Genomic DNA, 20,986 nt, shown 5'->3' on the forward strand with positions numbered 1-20,986 from the left:
ATTAGTTACTCCCTTTAAGGAGTTTACTTCTTTAAATTACTCTTAATTTAGAGAATGATAATTACACCAGGGACCTTGATTCACTAAAAAACGCTACTTGCTATAAGACCTGCAGACCTTCCCTTTCTTTTTACTTTAGTTACTGCACTGTAGAATAGTAGAAATACTCACCTGAACCTACTTACCAATCGGCTGCCTCCCCTGCACCGCTTCACTTTTTCACTGGTGACATCACCTCTGGAACTCCGCCGCTGGTCTCAGTGAGGGTCTCGGTGTGGGCCTCTCCGCCGGGGGTCTCAGTGAGGGTCTCAGTGTGGGCCTCTCCGCCGGGGTTCTCAGTGAGGGTCTCAGTGTGGGCCTCTCCGCCGGGGTTCTCAGTGAGGGTCTCGGTGTGGGCCTCTCCGCCGGGGGTCTCAGTGAGGGTCTCAGTGTAGGCCTCTCCGCCGCTGGTCTCAGTGAGGGTCTCTGTGTCGGCCTCTCCGCTGGTCTCAGTGAGGGTCTCAGTGTGGGCCTCTCCGCCGGGGGTCTCAGTGAGGGTCTCAGTGTCGGCCTCTCCGCCGCTGGTCTCAGTGAGGGTCTCAGTGTAGGCCTCTCCGCCGCTGGTCTCAGTGAGGGTCTCGGTGTGGGCCTCTCCGCCGCTGGTCTCAGTGAGGGTCTCAGTGTGGGCCTCTCTGCCGCTGGTCTCAGTGAGGGTCTCAGTGTAGGCCTCTCCACCGCTGGTCTCAGTGAGGGTCTCAGTGTCGGCCTCTCCGCCGCTGCTCTCAGTGAGGGTCTCGGTGTCGGCCTCTCCGCCGCTGGTCTCGGTGAGGGTCTCGGTGTCGGCCTCTCCGCCGCTGGTCTCGGTGAGGGTCTCGGTGTGGGCCTCTCCGCCGCTGGTCTCAGTGAGGGTCTCGGTGTCGGCCTCTCCGCCGCTGGTCTCAGTGAGGGTCTCGGTGTCGGCCCCTCCGCCGCTGCTCTCAGTGAGGGTCTCGGTGTGGGCCTCTCCGCCGGGGGTCTCAGTGTGGGCCTCTCCGCCGCTGGTCTCAGTGAGGGTCTCAGTGTGGGCCTCTCCGCCGCTGGTCTCAGTGAGGGTCTCAGTGTGGGCCTCTCCGCCGCTGGTCTCAGTGAGGGTCTCAGTGTGGGCCTCTCCGCCGCTGGTCTCAGTGAGGGTCTCAGTGTAGGCCTCTCCGCTGCCTTGCTGCTTTTAAACTTGTCGCCGCTCTGGTGCTCCTCCCAGGTCCACTCCTCGCTGGTTCTGGAATAATGGAATCTTTACTCAAAGATGTAGTAGAGAAACATCAAGAAACCAAAAATATATTGAAGAATAATCAGCACAGATTTCAAAAGGGAAGGTCATACTTGACCAACCTTATTGAATTCTTTGAAGAAGGAACAGAAAGAGTAGAGAAGGGTGATGCAGTAGATGTAATATATTTGGATTTTCAAAAGGCCTTCGATAAAGTGCCGCATTATAGACTCAATGACTAAGGTCAGAGCTTGTGGAGTCAGGGGATAAGTCGCAGAATGGATAACAAACTGGCCAGAAAACAGAGAGTCGGGGCTGAAGGTAGTTACTCAGACTGGCGGAAGGTGGGAAGTGGTGTTCCACAGGGATCGGTGCTGGGACCACTGTTGTTCACCATTTACATTAACAATTTGGAATCGGAAGTACAATTTCAAAATTTGTGGACGACACCAAATTGGGGGGTATAGTTAATACTGAGGAGGACTGCGACAAAATACAGGAAGACATTAATAAACTTGCAGAATGGGCATGTAATTGGCAAATGAATTTCAATATAGACAAGTGTGAGGTATTGCTTTTTGGTAGAAAAAATAAGGAGGCCACATTTCTTGGAAAATATGAGTCCAAATGTGGTAGAGGAGCAGAGGGATTTGGGAGTACAGATACCCAAATCTCCAAAAATAGCGATGCAGGTTAATAAGGCCATTAAAAAAAGCAAACAAAGCACTTGGGTTTATTTCTAGAGGGATAAAATTGAAAAGCAGAGAAGTTATGTTGAACTTGTATAGGACCTTGGTTAGACCACACAGAATACTGTGCACAGTCCTGGTCTCCATATTATAAAAAGGATATAGAGGCACTGGATAAGATGCAGAAAAGATTTACTGGGATGATATCAGAACTGAGAGGAAAGATTTTGCTGGCTGGGGTTCTTTTCTCTAGAAAAGAGAAGACTGAAGGGTGATCTAATGGAGGTCTTTATGATTATGAAAGGGTTTGATAGGGTGGATGTAGAGAAATTGTTTCCACTTGCAGGGGAAACCAGAACCAGGGGCCATAAATATAAGATAATCACTAATAAATCCAATAGGGAATTCAGGAGAAACTTCTTTACCCAGACAGTGATTAGAATGTGGAACTCACTACCACAAGGAGTAGTTGAGGCAAATAGAATAGATGCATTTAAGGGGAAGCTAAATAAACACATGAGGGAGAAAGGAATAGAAGGATATGTTGATCGGGTTAGATGAAAAATGGTGGGAGGCAGCTGGTGTGGAGCATAAACACCAGCATGGACCTGTTGGGCCGAATGGCCTGTTTCTGTGCTGTATATTCAATGTAATTTCATTGTAGACCTTTTGCTTGAACTCAGAGATCTGATGATGGGTCCATATGCCAAACAAATGCTGATTGTGTATTTCCATTTTCTATCTTTACTTTCAGTTTAAGTTCAGAAATGGTACAACAGTCTCTGAGTGAATCATTTTGCACTAACATCATGATAAACAAGTCAGTTTTTACAGGGACTGCTGTTGTAGTTTTGTGGAGATTTTGATTCTGTTGGCTGTTTGAGAGATCAGTGAGCACTGGTGTGAGAGGGAAGTGACAATGAAAGGTCTGAGAAGGTCACGACACCAGCATTTAACCATTCCAGGATTCTGCTAGCATTTCTGGTCCAGAGTAAAAATGATAACAAAATGACAATTTTTCATCTGATCAAAGAATGCAGTGAAAGATGTGTTCTTTAATAGCTGTGGTAGCTTAATTGTCTGCATGGCTCAAGGTAGCATCTTTGTCTCCAAGTCAGAAGATTGTGGGTTCAAGGCCCAATCCAGGCCTAGTATGTTCAACATAGGCTGAGACTTCAGTGCAGTAATGTGGGAGTGCTGCATTGTCAGACTGGCTACTTTTCAGGCAAATGTTGAATCAAGACTCTATGTGTTAAAGTGGCACTTTCATAGAAGAGGAGGGAGTTCTGCTCGTGTCCAGCTAGCATTTTCCCTCGACCAACACCACCAATGGTCATTCTCACTTTCCCTACATAACAGTGTTTACACTTCAAAAGTACTTAATTGGCTGCAAAGTACTTTGGGATGTCCTGAGGTTGTGAAAAGCACTGTACAAATGCAAGTTCTTTCTTTACTTGGTATTTATGGGATTATGCTATGTGCAAATTAGCTGCTGCGTTCACCAATGTAGCAATAGTGATTGTCCTTCAAAGCAATTCATTGCATGTGAAGCACTTTGGGACCCAATGATGCTTTATAAGTGCAAGTTTCTTACTTTCTAATAGGGATAGCTTCTTGCTCTAATTAACAGTGAAATAATTATTTTAAAATGCACCCTGTTTATGGGGAATAGAACCAGTGATATTTGTCAGGTGCAGTTTGAGTTTACATAACTTCTGGCACGAAGATTGAGTGTGCATGAGAGAGGCTATCTTCTCTGGAGCCGGACAACGTTTGCTGCTGACCTGTGATTCTATCATTATCAATAGGGTAATGGACGACTGGACGTGTGTTTTAAGGCAGTAATTCAATCAAGTGGCTATGATAGTGTCCCCAACTACAGGCACAAATGTTAGCGGCTTATGAATGAAAACCAAGCCCAGCGATTTAATTATTGCCTCAAACTCACTGCTAGATGTTTGTAAACAATTTTACAACACCAAGTTATAGTCCAGCAATTTTATTTTAAATTCACAAGCTTTCGGAGATTTTCTCCTTCCTCAGGCAAATGTTTCAAGCTTGAAACATTTGCCTGAGGAAGGAGAAAATCTCCGAAAGCTTGTGAATTTAAAATAAAATTGCTGGACTATAACTTGGTGTTGTAAAATTGTTTACAATTGTCAACCCCAGTCCATCACCGGCATCTCCACATCATGCTAGATGTTTGTTTATTATAACGCTTAGCCTGCAGTTCACTTTTTCTATAGCTATTGAAAAAATTGAGGATCATATTTTGAAAGCTGAAACATCATTTGATAGTATTAAATCAAGGGAACTGGTTAGGGCTATGGATTTCCAAGCTACCCTTTCATCACGTGAACTCTGGTTTGTATCCAGCCCTGTTTGATAATGTGAAACTCTGGTCACCATAGTTGAAATGTTTGGAGCATCTCAGTTCAGTTCCTGGTCGATATGGATCCACAGTATAAACTATTCCATAAATTGAAAGCAAGAACTTGCAATTATAAAGCACCTTTCACATCCTGAGGACCCCCCAAAGCACTTCACAGCCATTGAGTTACTGCTTACATAGAAACAAGGAGCAGACTGTTTTACCAAAATGTACCATCCCACATTTACTGACATTGAATTTCATCTGCCACTTTTTTGCCCATTCCACCATCTTATCAGTATCCTCATAGCTTCCTTTGCTCCTCATTAATTTTTATGCCTCCTATTTTAGTATTGTTGACCAATTTGGACTCCACTCCCTCTAGCCCTTTATCCAAATTATTGATGTAGACAGTGAACAGAACTGGTCCCACAACAGAACTCTGTGGGGCACCGCTACCCAGTTCCAAGCACACTGAGAAACTGCCTTTAACTCCTACTCTCTGCTTCGCCCTTCTAACCAGTTTGTAATCTAATTTGTTAACCTCCTCTTAACTGCATACCCTTCAATCTTCTCCAATAGTCTCCTGTATGGTACCTTGTCACGGGCTTTCTGAAAGTCCATGTACACCACATCCACTGGACTTCCCCCATCCACCATATCTGTCGCCTCCTCAAAGAACTCTCAGGTTTGTCAAGCACGAGCTGCCTTTCTGAAATCCACGTTGGCTCTTCTAATTTTTTTCTTTTTATCTAGATACTTAGTAATTTCATCTTTAATTAAAGATGCCTAAACTTTCCCTATCCCAGATGTTAAATTAACTGGCCTGTTAATTACCTGGATGAGCTCTGTCTCCCTTTTTGAAAATGGGTATTACATTGACCAGCTAGTCCTCCAGCAACTTCCGCTCTCGATAGAACCCACAAATATAACTTCTAGGGCCTCTGTTATTTCTTCCCATATTTCCCTCAGGATACTTCGATGTGTCCGGTCAGGTCGCAGCACTTTGTCTTCTTTTAGCTTAACTAACTTCTCCAATACTTTCCTTTTATCTTTTGAAGTGTAACCCTTGCTGTTATGTAGGCAAATACAGCAACCAATTTGCACACAGTAAGGTCCTATTAATAAACAGTGAGATAAATAATCTGCTAACCTGGTTTTGATGGTGTGGGGAGAACGTCACACCAAACCCACACAGTACCCAAGGTGGAAGTTTGTGACAATGACTCGAGGTGGAAAAACAATGAACAAATTATATCAAAAATCTAAAAGGAAAAGCATTGGCTTTCTCTTAATTCATTCAGTCTGGGATTAAAGGAAATTCAGCATTGAAAAGTTGAGCCCATAAAACTAAAAATGGGTGCAGATGTTGCCAATCCTTCAAGTGTAGAACAGATTGTGGAGGTGACCTTGTGACAGGAGGACAGGAGACTCTGGGCATTGCTGGTTTGCTGCTGTCAGTGTCGAATCTGGAATTAGCAACTCCTTGGGGGGAATTTTAACCACTCCCCCGGGTGGGAGAAGTTCGGGAGGGGAGTTAAATTGCTAAAAATGGGAAACCTGACCTCGCTGAAAACTCATCTGTTTCCTGAGTAACCCACTCTTGAGAGGCAGGTCAGTGATTTTAATATGATGTGGAGATGCCGGTGATGGACTGGGGTGGACAAATGTAAGGAATCTTACAACACCAGGTGATAGTCCAACAGTTTTATTTGAAAATCGCAAGCTTTCGGAGCTTACCTCCTTCGTCAGGTGAGTGACCACCGACCCCGGATCTTCTCCAATTGCGGTGACCATCCGAAGCGGTCCCCGGCTGCTGCCTTCAGCCACTGGCTTTCCTGCCTGGCAGTGTCCCGTCTCTCGATCAGGCCGCTGCCGATGGGAAACAGAGTAAAGAAATTCTAATGATGTCCTGCCGTTAAATTCGGCAGGTTCTCTACCTTCCAGGTATTTCTGGATTTCCCGGCCACTGACACCCACCCCCGCTCCCTCCCCACCTCCCTGTAAATATCGGGGTCCTTGTGTGGTGAGTGATCCAATGCTGCTCAAGTGAATGGGGGAGCAGTGCTCTGGCTGAAATAAGGGGCACACTGCCCTCTGGTGGGATTGTTTGGAATAGACAACATGGTGGTTACAAAGCGTCAAATAAAGAGGAAATAAAAAGCTGTGTTTGCTTAATGAAGTTCTCTGCACATGGAAATAACAGAATTAAATAATAGAGGGGCATTAAATACAGATTAGAGTCGACATTGGTGAAGAATTTAGAATGTTTTTGTTTAAAAAAATGCAATTAAAATCAATATTTATTTTAAAGGCATGTGCAGCTGAGGATTAATTGGAATGGTGCAGAAACTGGAATTTCCATGTGAAATTATACTTTTAATGAATACCTAGCTTACAGTCCCTTCCTGAGAGTGCTGATTAAATGAGGAGAAAGCAGTCTGGAGGAATTACTGAGACACAATAGTTGTGAGTAAGCTGAACTGACATCGGTGGAGCCAGTTGTCAAGCTAGGGAATGCTTCAATTATGTCATTTAACTGTCTGTCTGTCTGTTTCTGTCTGTGTCTGTATGCCTGTGTTTGTCTGTCTGTGTTCAGTACTCTCCTCACACTCATACCCTAACTTTCCCAGGTCATCAACCTTCTCTGCTTGAACAAAAAATATTCCAAGAAACAGTTTCTCAACTTAATTCCAACTCATTGCAAAATTTTGGTTATTATAGAGAAGAATACAGGCTTACAGTTCTGCACTGATGGTTAGTCAGTCTGTTCATGGGTGTTTCTGCTAACATTCGATTGATTTACTATGCAGGGAAGCGAAAAAAGTAGAGACTAATATTACACTGGTATTGTGTTATAGATCAAAGCATTTTTTTGGTCTTTCAGTTCCAGGAAAAGATAAATCAGTAACTCAGAAGTCTCCATTTTTACTTAATTTCCTTTATGCTAGAAATGTAGCAGATGAGCTAGATTACAAAACTGCATTTTTATATTAAACCTGTAGCAATATTTGATTTTCATCTCATTTTAAAATGATCAAACTGCTATTTTAAAAAAAAACACACACACACACACACACACACACACACACACACTCTCAATAAAAGAAAACGACTAACCCAATTGCCTAGTGGGTGAATTTAGTAAGACTATTTAACCCAAGCACCTTTCTACAGACTGCAGAGCTTTGGGCCCATCAAAGAGTGGCAGCGATATCACCCTCAGAGAGACCCATGAGCTTGAATTGTCACATGGTTGGCCGGGGGTGATAATGGAAATGCAGGAGTTGAGGGAAAGAAGAAAATCACCAAAAACAAATGTGGCTGGGGAGGAGGGAGAGGACTTTAGCACAAAAGTATATCATTTATACCAGGAATTACAATATAAAACACACATTGAAATATTCCCTTGTATGTAGACCAACACAAGCATAAATCTTATATTTTACAAACAAGCAGCAGTGTATTCCTGTGTGGTTATCAAAATGGTATCCTCTCAACAGCCTATAGGAAAGTAATGTGATTGTATTATCCTGCAGGTAGCCTCTGTGATATTTTTACAGCACCTTTATGTGTCATTAGTTGTGATAAATTTGTTCCCCTCCTTTTCTGAAGAAACTGACTCCTGTTTAAGTATACTTTTACTAGCCCTCTGGTAACTTGCCCAAGTGGCCATTCTTTGTGTGTGGGTCTAAACAGTGAGTGTCAGCGATATGTATTAGAAGGCATCACATCTGAGCCTGATTCTGGCCTCGCCTAACAATCACACGTGGATCAGGGAGGGGAACATGTCTGATTCCACTCCCCCATTACCCAGCCCAGGGGCACTGATGTCAGTGATAGGCCCCAACTACTACTCTTGTGGAGATGCACTAAATTAGTAGAGACCAAGGATTTAACCGCGGACCTTCAAGTTCAAGTCCAAGACTCAGCACTACAGCATTTGCCTCCTCGGCAATCAGGCAAATTTCACATTAAATACAGATTAATAACACTGTTCTGATGATTACAGTAATCCAGAAGGCCATCATTTTGTATGTTGGTGTTCGGTTGCTGAAGTTTTTTGATTCTCAAAAAGGCAACTGTTTTTGTACAATTTTGTTTTGAATTCGTAATATTTTCCTGTTGTTAAGTTTTCCTGTTTGGAATGATAGTTGCACTCCCAGACGGCCCTAATAATGTGAGATTGTCTTGAGCTTCGTGCAGCTTTCATGTAATAAATTGAGCTTTTATTATTTGCTGGTATGAATGGAGTCCCTACTGCACAAAAAGTGGTTTACAAGAACAAATCAGGTAACCCACATGTCCTTATAAAACATTGTTAACCATGTCACTCACATCCTGCTTATTACAGGAAGAAGTGGAATGCTTTTAACATTTCTGTCATTCCCGTGTCTTATTTATAACTACTTTCCAAAGCAAATCCAAGACTATTTAATCTGAGATTGTGTCATTACGAGCGGTGCTGCCCATTAACTGCTGCTGTTCCAAACACAGCATCCCATCAGGGGAAGCAGTGAATTGAAGCTAAGTTGGGAGGATGGCACCCAGACCACCTTTCATTTATATCTTTAGTGGGCAGTTACAGCACTGGCAGAGACCTAAGAACAGGCAGATTGGCTGAGGCTGGTACTTGGCACTGTAGGACCGGAAAGAAGGAGAAACATTGAAAATAATAGGCCTCAGAAATGGCCCGGTCTCTTGTATAGAATGTCCCTTACAGTGTTTGTGAGCGGCACCTTGAACTCATCTGATTTCTCAAACGGCCAGCCCACCAGGGCTTCTCGAGCCCAGACAATAAACTGTCACTTGTGAACACTTCAGTTTTGCCCAGTACACAGTACAGAATTAATGACAATTCTCTCTTTTACATACTGGCTAAGTGGGTTATTAAGGTGCTCAAGAAGGGTGAAGTGAGCATTATTACATGTGTCTTACTTGACCATTTTTCTGGCATCACTGTGTTCATGTTGCACAAAATAACTTCTGGCAAAATCAGGAACAAAAGAAAAGGAAAATGGGTGAGGAAATGAAGTTATTTGAAATAAAGTTATTCAAAAGACAGTCGGGCTCTGTGGGTTTCTATGGAAGGAGGAGTTAGCTGGGCTGAATGGCCTCTCTTACCTGTACTTATCTTTGTGATCTCTCTGCCAGTCTGCAAGTGTGGTATTGCAATAGATTATGACTTCCAAAACCCACAGCCAAATACATCAAAACGTTGAAGCTTCTAGTAGCCAAATTCTAGCCATCTCTGCAGAGTGCCCACTGCTCTGTTGTGCTTCGCCCCTCCGCCGGCGTCCCCCTCCGCCGGCGTCCCCCTCTCCGCCCCTCCGCCGGCGTCCCCCTCTCCGCCCCTCCGCCGGCGTCCCCCTCTCCGCCCCTCCGCCGGCGTCCCCCTCTCCGCCCCTCCGCCGGCGTCCCCCTCTCAGCCCCTCCCCCGGCGTCCCCCTCCCCCGCCCCCTCCCCCGGCGTGCCCCTCCCCCGCCCCCTCCCCCGGCGTCCCCCGCCCCCTCCCCCGGTGTCCCCCTCCCCCGCCCCCTCCCCCGGCGTGCCCCTCCCCCGCCCCCTCCCCCGGCGTGCCCCTCCCCCGCCCCCTCCCCCGGTGTGCCCCTCCCCCGGCGTCCCCCTCCCCCCCCCGATCTTCTGTTCCAGCGATGTCAGGTTCTCTTGCTTTCTTGCCCCCCCCCCCCCTCGCGTTGCAGCCCCTGATGGCAGCCTGTCAATCAGGCTGGCTGCCGGGTGCGAAACCTGGAGAGGACGTTAATCATCAGCAATCAACATGCGATCACTTCGGAAACGGTAAGTTTTGTTGATGCAGGTTTTCCCCCTGCCACCATTGCAAAATTGAGCCCAAGGTGTTCAGGAAAGATCGGGAGGGAAAGAAAGGAGGGGTGGGTTGCAGTATTGATTAAAGAGAATATTGCAGTGTTGAAGAGAGAGGATGTCCTGGGGGGGTCAAGGACAGAATCTATTTGGTTAGAGTTAAGAAATATAAGAGGTGCCATTACACTACTGGGTGTATTCTATAGGCCACCAACTAGTGGGAAGGATACAGAGGAGCAAATTTGCAGGGAAATTACAGAGAGGTGCAAAAGCTATAGAGTAGTGGTAACTGGGGGACTTCAACTATCCTGATATTATTATTGTTATTCCAGTCTATAAGGGCACAGAGGGGGAGGAATTTTTGAAATGTGCTCAGGATAACTTTCTTAACCAGTACGTTTCAGGCCCAACGGGGAAAGAGGCATTGCTGGACCTGGTTCTAGGGAATGAGGTGGGCCAAGTGGAGCAAGTGTCAGTGGGGGTGCATGTCGGCAGCAGCAATCATAGTATCATAAGGTTTCGAATAGCTATGGAAAAGGACACGGACCACTCTAAAATAAAAATACTCAATTGGAGGAGGGCCAATTTCAATGGGATGAGAACAGATTTGGCCCCATAAATTGGAATCAATGATTTGGCAGACAAAACTATAATTGAACACTGGGCGGCTTTTAAGGAGGAGATGATTCGGGTACAGTCTGGGCACATTCCCACGAGGCAGAAAGGTAAGACAACTAAAGCCAGAGCTCCCTGGATGACAAAAGAGATAGTGAGTAAGATGAAACTGAAAAAAGGAGCATATGACACATGTCAGGTTGATAACACAAGTGAGAATCAGGCAGAATATAGAAAGTTCAGAGGGGAAGTGAAAAAGGAGATAAGAGGGGCAAAGAGTATGAAAACAGACTGGCAGCCAACATAAAAGGGAATCCAGAAGTCTTCCATAGGCATGTCAACAGTAAACGGGTAGTAAGAGGAGGTATGGGGCCGATTAGGGACCATAAAGGAGATCTACTCATGGAGGCAGACGGGATGGTCAAGGTACTAAATGAGCACTTTGCATCTGTCTTAACCAAGGAAGAAGATGCTGCCAGAGTCTCGGTAAGGGAAGATCTAGTTGAGATACTGGATGGGCTAAAAATTGAGAGAGAAGAGGTACTTGAAAGGCTAGCTATACTTAAAGTAGATAAGTCACCTGGTCCGGATGGGATGCACCTTCGGATGCTGAGGGAAGTAGAGGTGGAAATTGCAGAGGTACTGGCCATAATCTTCCAAACATCTGTAAATACGGGGGTGGTGCCAGAGACTAGAGAATTGCAAATGTTACACCCTTGTGCAAAAAAGGGTGTAAGGATAAACCCAGCAACTACAGGCCAGTCAGTTTAATCTCAGTGGTGGGGAAACTTTTAGAAACGATAATCCGGGACAGAATTAACAGTCATTTGGACAAGTGTGGATTGATTAGGGAAAGCCAGCACAGATTTATTAAAGGCAAATCATGTTTAACTAACCTGATATGAGTTTTTTGATGAGGTAACAGAGAGGGTAGATGAGGGCAATGCAGTTGATGTGGTGTATATGGACTTTCAAAAGGTGTTTGATAAAGTGCTGCATGGTAGGCTTATCATCAAGATTGCAGCCCATGGAATAAAGGGGGCAGTAGCAATATGGATATAGAAGTGGCTAAGGGACAGGGAACAGAGTAGTGGTGAACGGTAGTTTTACGGACTGGAGGAAGGTGCACAGTGGTGTTCCCCAGGGGTCGGTACTGGGACCACTGCTTTTCTTGATATATATTAATTATTTGGATTTTGGGTGTACAGGGCACAATTTCAAAATTTGCAGGTGACACAAAACTTGGAAGTGTAGTAAACAGTGAGGAGGATAGTGATAGACTTCAAGAGGATATAGACAGGCTGGTGGCATGGGCGGACAAGTGGCAGATGAAATTTAATGCAGAAAAATGTGAAGTGATACATTTTGGTAGAAAGAATGAGGAGAGGCAATATAAACTAGAGGGTACAATTCTAAAAGGGGCACAGGAACAGTGATCTGGGGATATATGTGCACAAATCATTGAAGGTGGCAGGGCAGGTTGAGAAAGGGTTAAAAAAGCATACGGGATCCTGGGCTTTATAAATAGAGGCATAGAGTACAAAAGTAAGGAGGTTATGATGAACCTTTATAAAACACTGGTTTGGCCACAACTGGAGTATTGTGTCCAGTTCTGGACATTGCACTTCAGAAAGGATGTGAAGGCCTTAGAGACGGTGCAGAAGAGATTTACTGGAATGATTCCGGGGATGAGGGACTGGAGAAGCTGGTGTTGTTCTCCTTGGAACAGAGACAGTTGCGAGGAGATTTGATAGAGGTATTCAAAATCATGAAGGGCCTAGACAGAGTAGATGGAGAGAAACAGTTCCCATTGGTGGAAGGGTCAAGAACCAGAGGACATAGATTTAAGGTGATTGGCAAAAGAACCAAAGGTGACATGAGGAAAAACTTTTTTATACAGTGAGTGGTTAGGATCTGGAATGCACTGCCCGAGGGAGTGGTGGAGGCAGATTCAATCATGGCTAGACTCGATGGACCTAATGACCTCCTTCTGTGCTGTAACCTTTCTATGATTCTATAGTATATGTTTCATGCTAGTCCCTGAAAATATCCCAGTTTACAGTATTGCAGCATGTGTGGATTCACATGTTGAACACCATTGTTTCAATGTTACCTTCATTTATGCTGCTGCAAGTCCCGATTGTTAACAAACTGTTGATCACAGAATCATAGAAAGTTACGGCACCGAAGGAGGCCATTCGGCCCATTGTGTCGGTGCCAGCCGAAAAAAAGCTATCCAGCTTAATCCCACTTTCCAGCACTTGGTCCGTAGCTCTGTAGGTTACAGCACTTCAGGAGCACATCCGTGTACTTTTTAAATGAGTTCAGGGTTTCTGCCTCTACCACCCTTTCAGACCCCCACCACCCTCTGGGTGAAAACATTTCTCCTCAGCTCCCCTCTAATCCTTCTACCAATTACTTTAAACCTATGCTCCCTGGTTATTGATCCCTCTGCTAAGGGAAATAGGTCCTTCATATCCACTCTATCTCGGCCCCCATAATTTTATATACCTCAATTAAATCTCCCCTCGTCCTCCTTTGTTCCAAAGAGAACAACCCCAGGCGAAAATCCTCCACCCCTGGCAACATCCTCGTAAATCTCCTCTGCACCCTCTCTACTGCAATCACATCTTTCCTGTAATGTGATTACCAGAACTGTACGCAGTACTCAAGCTGTGGCCGAACCAATGTTTTATACAGTTCCAGCATAACCTCCCTGCTCATATATTCGATGTTTCAGCTAATAAAGGAAAGTATCCCATATGCCTTTTTAACCACCTTATCTACCTGTCCTGCTACCTGCAGGGATCTGTGGACATGCACTCTAAGGACCCTTAGTTCCTACACATCTTTCAGTATCCTCCCATTTATTGTGTATTCCCTTGCCTTATTTGCCCTCCTCAAATGCATTACCTCACATTTCTCTGGATTGAATTCCATGTGCCACTTTTCTGCCCACCTGACCAGTCCATTGATATCTTCCTGCAGTCTACAGCTTTCCTCCTCACTCTCAACCACACGGCCAATTTTTGTATCATCTGCAAACCTCTTGATCAAGCCCCCCACATTCAAGTCCAAATCATTAATATATACCACAAAAAGCAAGGGACCTGGTACTGAGCCCTGTGGGACCCACTGGAAACAGCCTTCCAATCGCAAAAACACCCGTCCACCATTACCCTTTGCTTCCTGCCACTGAGCCAATTTTGGATCCAACTTGTGACTTTCCCTTGGATCCCATGGGCTTTTACTTTTTTGATCAGTCTGCCATGTGGGACCTTATCAAAAGCCTTGCTAAAATCCATGCAGACTACATCAAATGCATTACCCTCATCGATCCTCCTTGTTACCTGCTCAAAAAATTCAGTCAAGTTAGTTGGACTGTTAATACTGTGATTGAAAAGTTAAAAATTGTCAATATGTAAGTAGCCTGACTGAAGCTAATTGTTGGAACCAGAGTTTGAAATATGGGCAGTTTTTATGTCAGCGATACAATAGAGAGGAGAACACATCAGCACTGTTAGAATGAGGATGTGATTCCTGATGATCAGAGCTCTAAGGCTCATGTGTGATATGATTTTAGTACATTTACAAAGAAAGATACCTTTGAAATAATGCACACAGACAGGATGCTGCCTTCTCAGGGTCTGGTGTTTCTTTAGCAGCCAATGATGAACCACTTAGTGCTACAGGAAAAGGATAGCTGAATATGAACAACAATTAGAAATGTAAACAGTGGGGACCACTCTAAACAGATTGAATCCTACTTAAAACAGCTGCTTCTCCATGTACAAAACCACTTTCATGCACTGTAGTGCAACTTGTTAAGATGTAATCCTTTCAATACTGAAGAACTTGGCAGCTTTCAAATTGTGCACTTTTCTTTTGTGTAACCATCACATTTTATTTTAACAATCGTTGATGCAATTACTGGTATTAAGTAGATTTCAGAATGCAACAGATCACAAAATAGACTCTGCCTCCAAGAAGCAGAGGTCAGCAGTTACCCTACAGGGCTAATAATCTCCTAACCAAAGTCACATATGTTCCGATGTCTTGATTTTGTAGTTGCTACATGTTAGCTCTGCAATTTCGTTTGACAAATGGAGATAAAGTTCATGAAGTGACCTTTTACTAGGTCTCTTGATTGTGTGCTGCCTAAATGCCACTGTTAACACCTATACACTTACAACTGTAGGTTCCACCAATGTAAAACCAGAATGGGGCATGGGTTTCAGGAGAGAGAGTGGGTACGCTGGTAATCTTCTGCAGTATGACTAAGGTCCTGAAGCTGGTTTTATTTTCCCTAACATCGTCCTTTTTTCTGTATTATTCAGATGATAAGAACAGGTTTTATGTTGTGGATTCCTGCCCACGGAGGGAGATTATAAACCCATTTTGCTTAAGACTGTTGAAAAGTGTGCTCTCCAAATGGACAAAGGCACCTGTCAGTGTGGCACTATGCCATACAAACCAAAAAGTTCCAGGCTCAATTGCTGGTTTGTGCTGAGTTAGCAGGGCCAGGCTTGAACATGTCTCCCTCCCCATACAGGCAGAATGCTGACACTTACACCTGAAGGCTGAACACTTGGGTGAGATACTTGGGCCCTTTGAATTGAATTTAACTGGACTGATAGGGCAATCAGATTTGATTTTAAATTGGACATGTACCCACATTACCATTTTACCTTTGTGGGTTAGACAAGATTTGTGGAGTGTTTGATAATTAACATAATTTTTCAGAGATTTATTCCTTTAATGGGTTAGTGAAGATTTCTCTCCTCTCTAGTCTCCGATCTTTTTCTGTGCATTGTAACTTTTCTTGTGTGTACTTGTTTTCCTGATAGTGTTATGGTCATTACTGCTCTGAACATTCCTGTCTTGCTCCGCCTGAGTTTCAGTGACAGTGGCATGCACGCTCTTCCTCCTGCCTGGTTCCTAAGAGTTGGAATCAAGAGTCAGTACATAATCGTCCTCTCTAACTCGTTCGTCCCAGGACCTCCGAATTGTGAACTGCCTTATCTCCCTCACTCTTCCCTTCCTCCTACAATTTACGGACTGTTTAAAATCCAAGTTTGATGTCGCCTAATCACTACTTAATTGACATCATTTCTTTTGCTTTTTTGTAAATCTTGGTAGTTTTCTGCATTATTGGCCTTGATGTGGGTTTCTTAATTTTAAAAGAACACTTGAAGATGTTATTTGTGAAACTAAGGTTAGTTTGAAAAATACCCACCACCAAGCCCACACAACACCCATTGCTTCCGGGAAGAGCAAAGGGAACATGCTGCATTAGCGTTGGCTAGTTTCAAACAGCAGTGCTGTCCACGGAGTTGACCAATTTTTGTTTTAAGTGCAGCCCATGATGAATTTCTGCTAAACCCATGGGAATACTGTGATTTTACCAGAGAGCAACCTTTTGAGATGTTCTTTTGAGTGTTGGATATCTTCTGGACTTCACAGATGAGGCATCAAACACAGCATTTAAACCAAGTACCTTATGTATATTTTAAAAGCTCTGCATACAGGTAAATGCTACACACTCAAAATTAGCGCGTTGGTTTATTCAAACAGGAGGAACATTGGCCAACCAGAAACAAAAATTAGAATATTATTTTTAAAAATCTTTCCTTCTGATTTTTGCAGCATCGGCAGCTCATGAAGGACAGCTTCCTGGTCGAACTTGTGGAGGGTGCTCGTAAACTTCGACATGTATTCCTCTTCACTGACCTCTTCCTTTGTGCAAAGTTGAAGAAACAAATAGCAGGGTAAGGGGTCAAGAGATTGGTGTGCTTTGTTTTTTTAATGGTTAATGAAACTATACTGTTTCAGATTTTGTGTTGATGTATAATGTCATCAATTTGGCCAAGATATTACTGGCTTTGAAAATGGTCTTAATTATGCATGAACGATACAGCTTGGAACAGAGATGATACAAATGATGTAGGCTCTGTATAATAACCCTGGAAAATGTAAGGTGCATTGGTGGCCTTGCATTTAGCATTTCTCCTCCTTCCGCCCCCCACCTCCCCTGCTAGTTTTCTTCCCATCTCTCTTGAAGGTGCTGACTCTGGCTGGATTTGGTTCCATAGCTGTCGGCAGCTCATGGTACCTCAACTGCATTCTTTATGTATGAGCCTGGACAATGAGAGTCAGCAGGCAGTTGTACTGTGGAGGGCATTAGAGCCTTCACCCAAAGACCACATGCACATTTTCCCTCTTCCTGGACCAAGAGAGTGGAGGCTAATTACAGCACCCTAACTGATAGCATGTCTGAGATTGTTTAATTCAGCACACAGCACAGGATTGAACCTGGACCTTCCTGGTCTATCTCATTCAATATCATACATTTACCCACTCAGAGGAGCTTCTAATTATTTTTAGTGGGGAATTTCCCCTTTAAGAAATCTGGAGGATGGGATTGGTCTGGTAAGTGCTATTTTTGCCAAAGTTTTCTCCGCACAGCTCAGGGGCATGTGTCTTGGGAATAGATTAGTGGTACTGTCACTACACAATTTCTCAGTGTTCATGCTGTGACATGGCCCCTTACCACAAGCAGGGTCATTTTACTGTTATTTTCTATCTCCTCGTTGATTCTTCTTCATCACAAAAGCAACCCAAAGAGCTTCAGCCCAGATCCCATCTCTGCCTCGCCCTCTCCTGCCCTGTCCAATTTCAGGAGAGCAGGTATGAGAACGGAGCTTGTGAAGGGAGAAGGAAAGGAAATGCTCTGCTGTATCTCAGCACACCACCTGAACAGAGGATGAGCAGGAGCAGTGTTTACAGTGCAATGTACAGAGGTTCTGTATGCTGTCTGCCATCTGCCGTTGAAGTAGAAGGAATGTGCTACAGCACAGCTGGGGCGAACTGGGGAACTGGCAAACCACAGCGTGAAGTTTGAGTGAATTATAAACCACATTGGAACCACAAGAGAAGGAAGCAGCTTTGAATTTGCTCTGACTGAAGTATATGTGAGCCTCGAACATTGCTTCCTATTATTGAGCAGTGTAGTGTAAGCCCTTTAGAAAGGACTGATTTGTGCAGCTTTCTGATTTATCCCATAAGGTACAGTGAGTATAGAAATTTAACCCTAGGCATAAGATCAGCCGTAGAACCTGCTACAAGGCAGCAGCAATATCGGCTGTAGCATGGCTGTGCACCAAGCTGCAGCTCCCCCTGGACTGGGTCCCACGCTGCAGCTCCCCCTGGACTGGTCCCGCGCTGCAGCTCCCCCTGGACTGGTCCCGCGCTGCAGCTCCCCCTGGACTGGTCCCGCGCTGCAGCTCCCCCTGGACTGGTCCCGCGCTGCAGCTCCCCCTGGACTGGTCCCGCGCTGCAGCTCCCCCTGGACTGGTCCCGCGCTGCAGCTCCCCCTGGACTGGTCCCGCGCTGCAGCTCCCCCTGGACTGGTCCCGCGCTGCAGCTCCCCCTGGACCTGGCCCCGGCCCCGCGCTGCAGCTCCCCCTGGACCTGGCCCCGGCCCCGCGCTGCAGCTCCCCCTGGACCTGGCCCCGGCCCCGCGCTGCAGCTCCCCCTGGACGTGGCCCCGGCCCCGCGCTGCAGCTCCCCCTGGACGTGGCCCCGGCCCCGCGCTGCAGCTCCCCCTGGACGTGGCCCCGGCCCCGCGCTGCAGCTCCCCCTGGACGTGGCCCCGGCCCCGCGCTGCAGCTCCCCCTGGACGTGGCCCCGGCCCCGCGCTGCAGCTCCCCCTGGACGTGGCCCCGGCCCCGCGCTGCAGCTCCCCCTGGACGTGGCCCCGGCCCCGCGCTGCAGCTCCCCCTGGACCTGGCCCCGGCCCCGCGCTGCAGCTCCCCCTGGACCTGGCCCCGGCCCCGGCCCCGCGCTGCAGCTCCCCCTGGACCTGGCCCCGGCCCCGCGCTGCAGCTCCCCCTGGACTGGTCCCACGCTGCAGCTCCCCCTGGACCTGGCCCCGGCCCCGCGCTGCAGCTCCCCCTGGACCTGGCCCCGGCCCCGCGCTGCAGCTCCCCCTGGACCTGGCCTCGGCCCCGCGATGCATTAATTAGAATCGTCAGAAGAGAATGAACAGTTGCTCTTGACTCTCAAGCCAAATCAATTGTGCTAATATAAATGTGTGCATTATATCTGTTGCATTGTAGTTCTTTATCTGAATGCACGTAGCATTCGTAATAAAATGGACGAGTTAACGGCACAAATAACTACGTATGGGTATGATCTTGTGGCCATTACAGAAACATGGCTGCAGGGTGACGACGACTGGGAATTAAATATGCCAGGGTATTTAACAATCAGGAAGGACAGGCAGGAAGGAAGGGGAGGTGGGGTGGCTATGTTAATAAAGGAAGGAATCACTGTAATACAGAGAAATGATATTGGGACAAAGCATCAAGATAAGGAAACAGTTTGGGTGGAGATAAGGAATAATAAGGGAAAAAAAACATTAGTGGGCGTAGTATATAGGCCTCCTAATAGTTGCAACTCTGCTGGAAGAAGTATTAATCAGGAGATAGTCGGGGCATGTAATAAGGGAACAGCCATAATTATGGGGGATTTTAATTATCATATTAACTGGACAAATCAAATTGGGCAGAGCAGCCTTGAGGACGAGTTCATTGAATGCATCAGGGATGGATTTCTTGAGCAGTATGTAACTGATCCTACAAGGGGGCAGGCAACCTTGGACCTGGTCCTGTGTAATGAGTCAGGATTAATTAATAATGTCCTAGTTAAGGATCCCCTTGGAACGAGCGACCACAACATGGTTGAATTCCATATCCAATTAGAGGGTGAGAAGGTTGATTCTCAAACAAGCGTACTGAGCTTGAATAAAGGAGACTATGATGGTATGAGAGCGGAATTGATTAAAGTGGACTGGGAAAATAGATTAAAGGGTAAGACGGTACATGAGCAGTGGTGTTCATTTAGGGAGTTATTTTACAACTTTCAAAATAAATATATTCCACTGAGGAAAAAAGGGTGTAAAAGAAATGACAGCCATCCGTGGCGAAGTAAAGAAATCAAGGATAGTATCCGACTAAAAACAAGGACATATAAGGTAGCCAAACTTAGTGGGAGGATAGAAGATTGGGAATTCTTCAAAAGACAGCAAAAAGTAACTAAAGGATTGATTAAGAAAGGGAAGTTAGATTATGAAAAGAAATTAGCAAAAAATATAAAAACAGATAGCAAGAGTTTCTATAGTTATATAAAAAGAAAAAGGGTGGCTAAGGCAAACATAGGTCCCTTAGAGGATGAGACCGGGAAATTAATGGTGGGAAACATGGAGATGGCAAAAATGCTGAACAAATATTTTGTTTCAGTCTTTACAGTAGAGGACACTAAGAATATCCCAACACTGGACAAACAGGGGACTCTCGGGGGGGAGGAGCTAAATACGATTAAAATCACTCAGGAGATGGTACTCAGTAAAATAATGGGACTCAAAGCGGATAAATCCCCTGGACCTGATGGCTTCCATCCTAGGGTCTTGAGGGAAGTGGCAGTAGGGATTGTGGATGCTTTGGTGATAGTTTTCCAAAATTCCCTGGACTCAGGAGAGGTCCTGGCAGATTGGAAAACTGCTAATGTAACACCGTTATTTAAAAAGGGTAGTAGGCAGAAGGCTGGAAATTATAGGCCAGTTAGCTTAACATCTGTGGTGGGTAAAATTTTGGAGTCTATTATTAAGGAGACAGTAACGGAACATTTAGATAAGCATAATTTAATAGGACAAAGTCAGCATGGCTTTATGAAGGGGAAGTCATGTCTGACAAATTTGCTTGAGTTCTTCGAGGATATAACGTATAGGGTGGATAAAGGGGAACCAGTGGACGTAGTGTATTTAGACTTCCAGAAGGCATTCGACAAGGTGCCACATAAAAGATTATTACTTAAGATAAAAAATCACGGGATTGGGGGTAATATTCTGGCATGGGTGGAGGATTGGTTATCGAACAGGAAGCAGAGAGTTGGGATAAATGGTTCATTTTCGGACTGGCAACCAGTAACCAGTGGTGTTCCACAGGGGTCGGTGCTGGGTCCCCAACTCTTTACAATCTATATTAACGATTTGGAGGAGGGGACCGAGTGCAACATATCAAAATTTGCAGATGATACAAAGATGGGAGGGAAAGTAGAGAGTGAGGAGGACATAAAAAACCTGCAAGGGGATATAGACAGGCTGGGTGAGTGGGCGGAGATTTGGCAGATGCAATATAATATTGGAAAATGTGAGGTTATGCACTTTGGCAGGAAAAATCAGAGAGCAAGTTATTTTCTTAATGG

General features: G+C 45.3%; 1 pseudogene; it reads left to right on the forward strand.

The window, feature by feature from the left end:
• Positions 1-20,986, forward strand: part of LOC137341921 (breakpoint cluster region protein-like) — a 743,894-nt pseudogene that overhangs the window by 512,988 nt on the left and 209,920 nt on the right.

The sequence above is a fragment of the Heptranchias perlo genome, chromosome 25, assembly GCF_035084215.1.
Source record: "Heptranchias perlo isolate sHepPer1 chromosome 25, sHepPer1.hap1, whole genome shotgun sequence".
NCBI lineage: Eukaryota > Metazoa > Chordata > Chondrichthyes > Hexanchiformes > Hexanchidae > Heptranchias > Heptranchias perlo.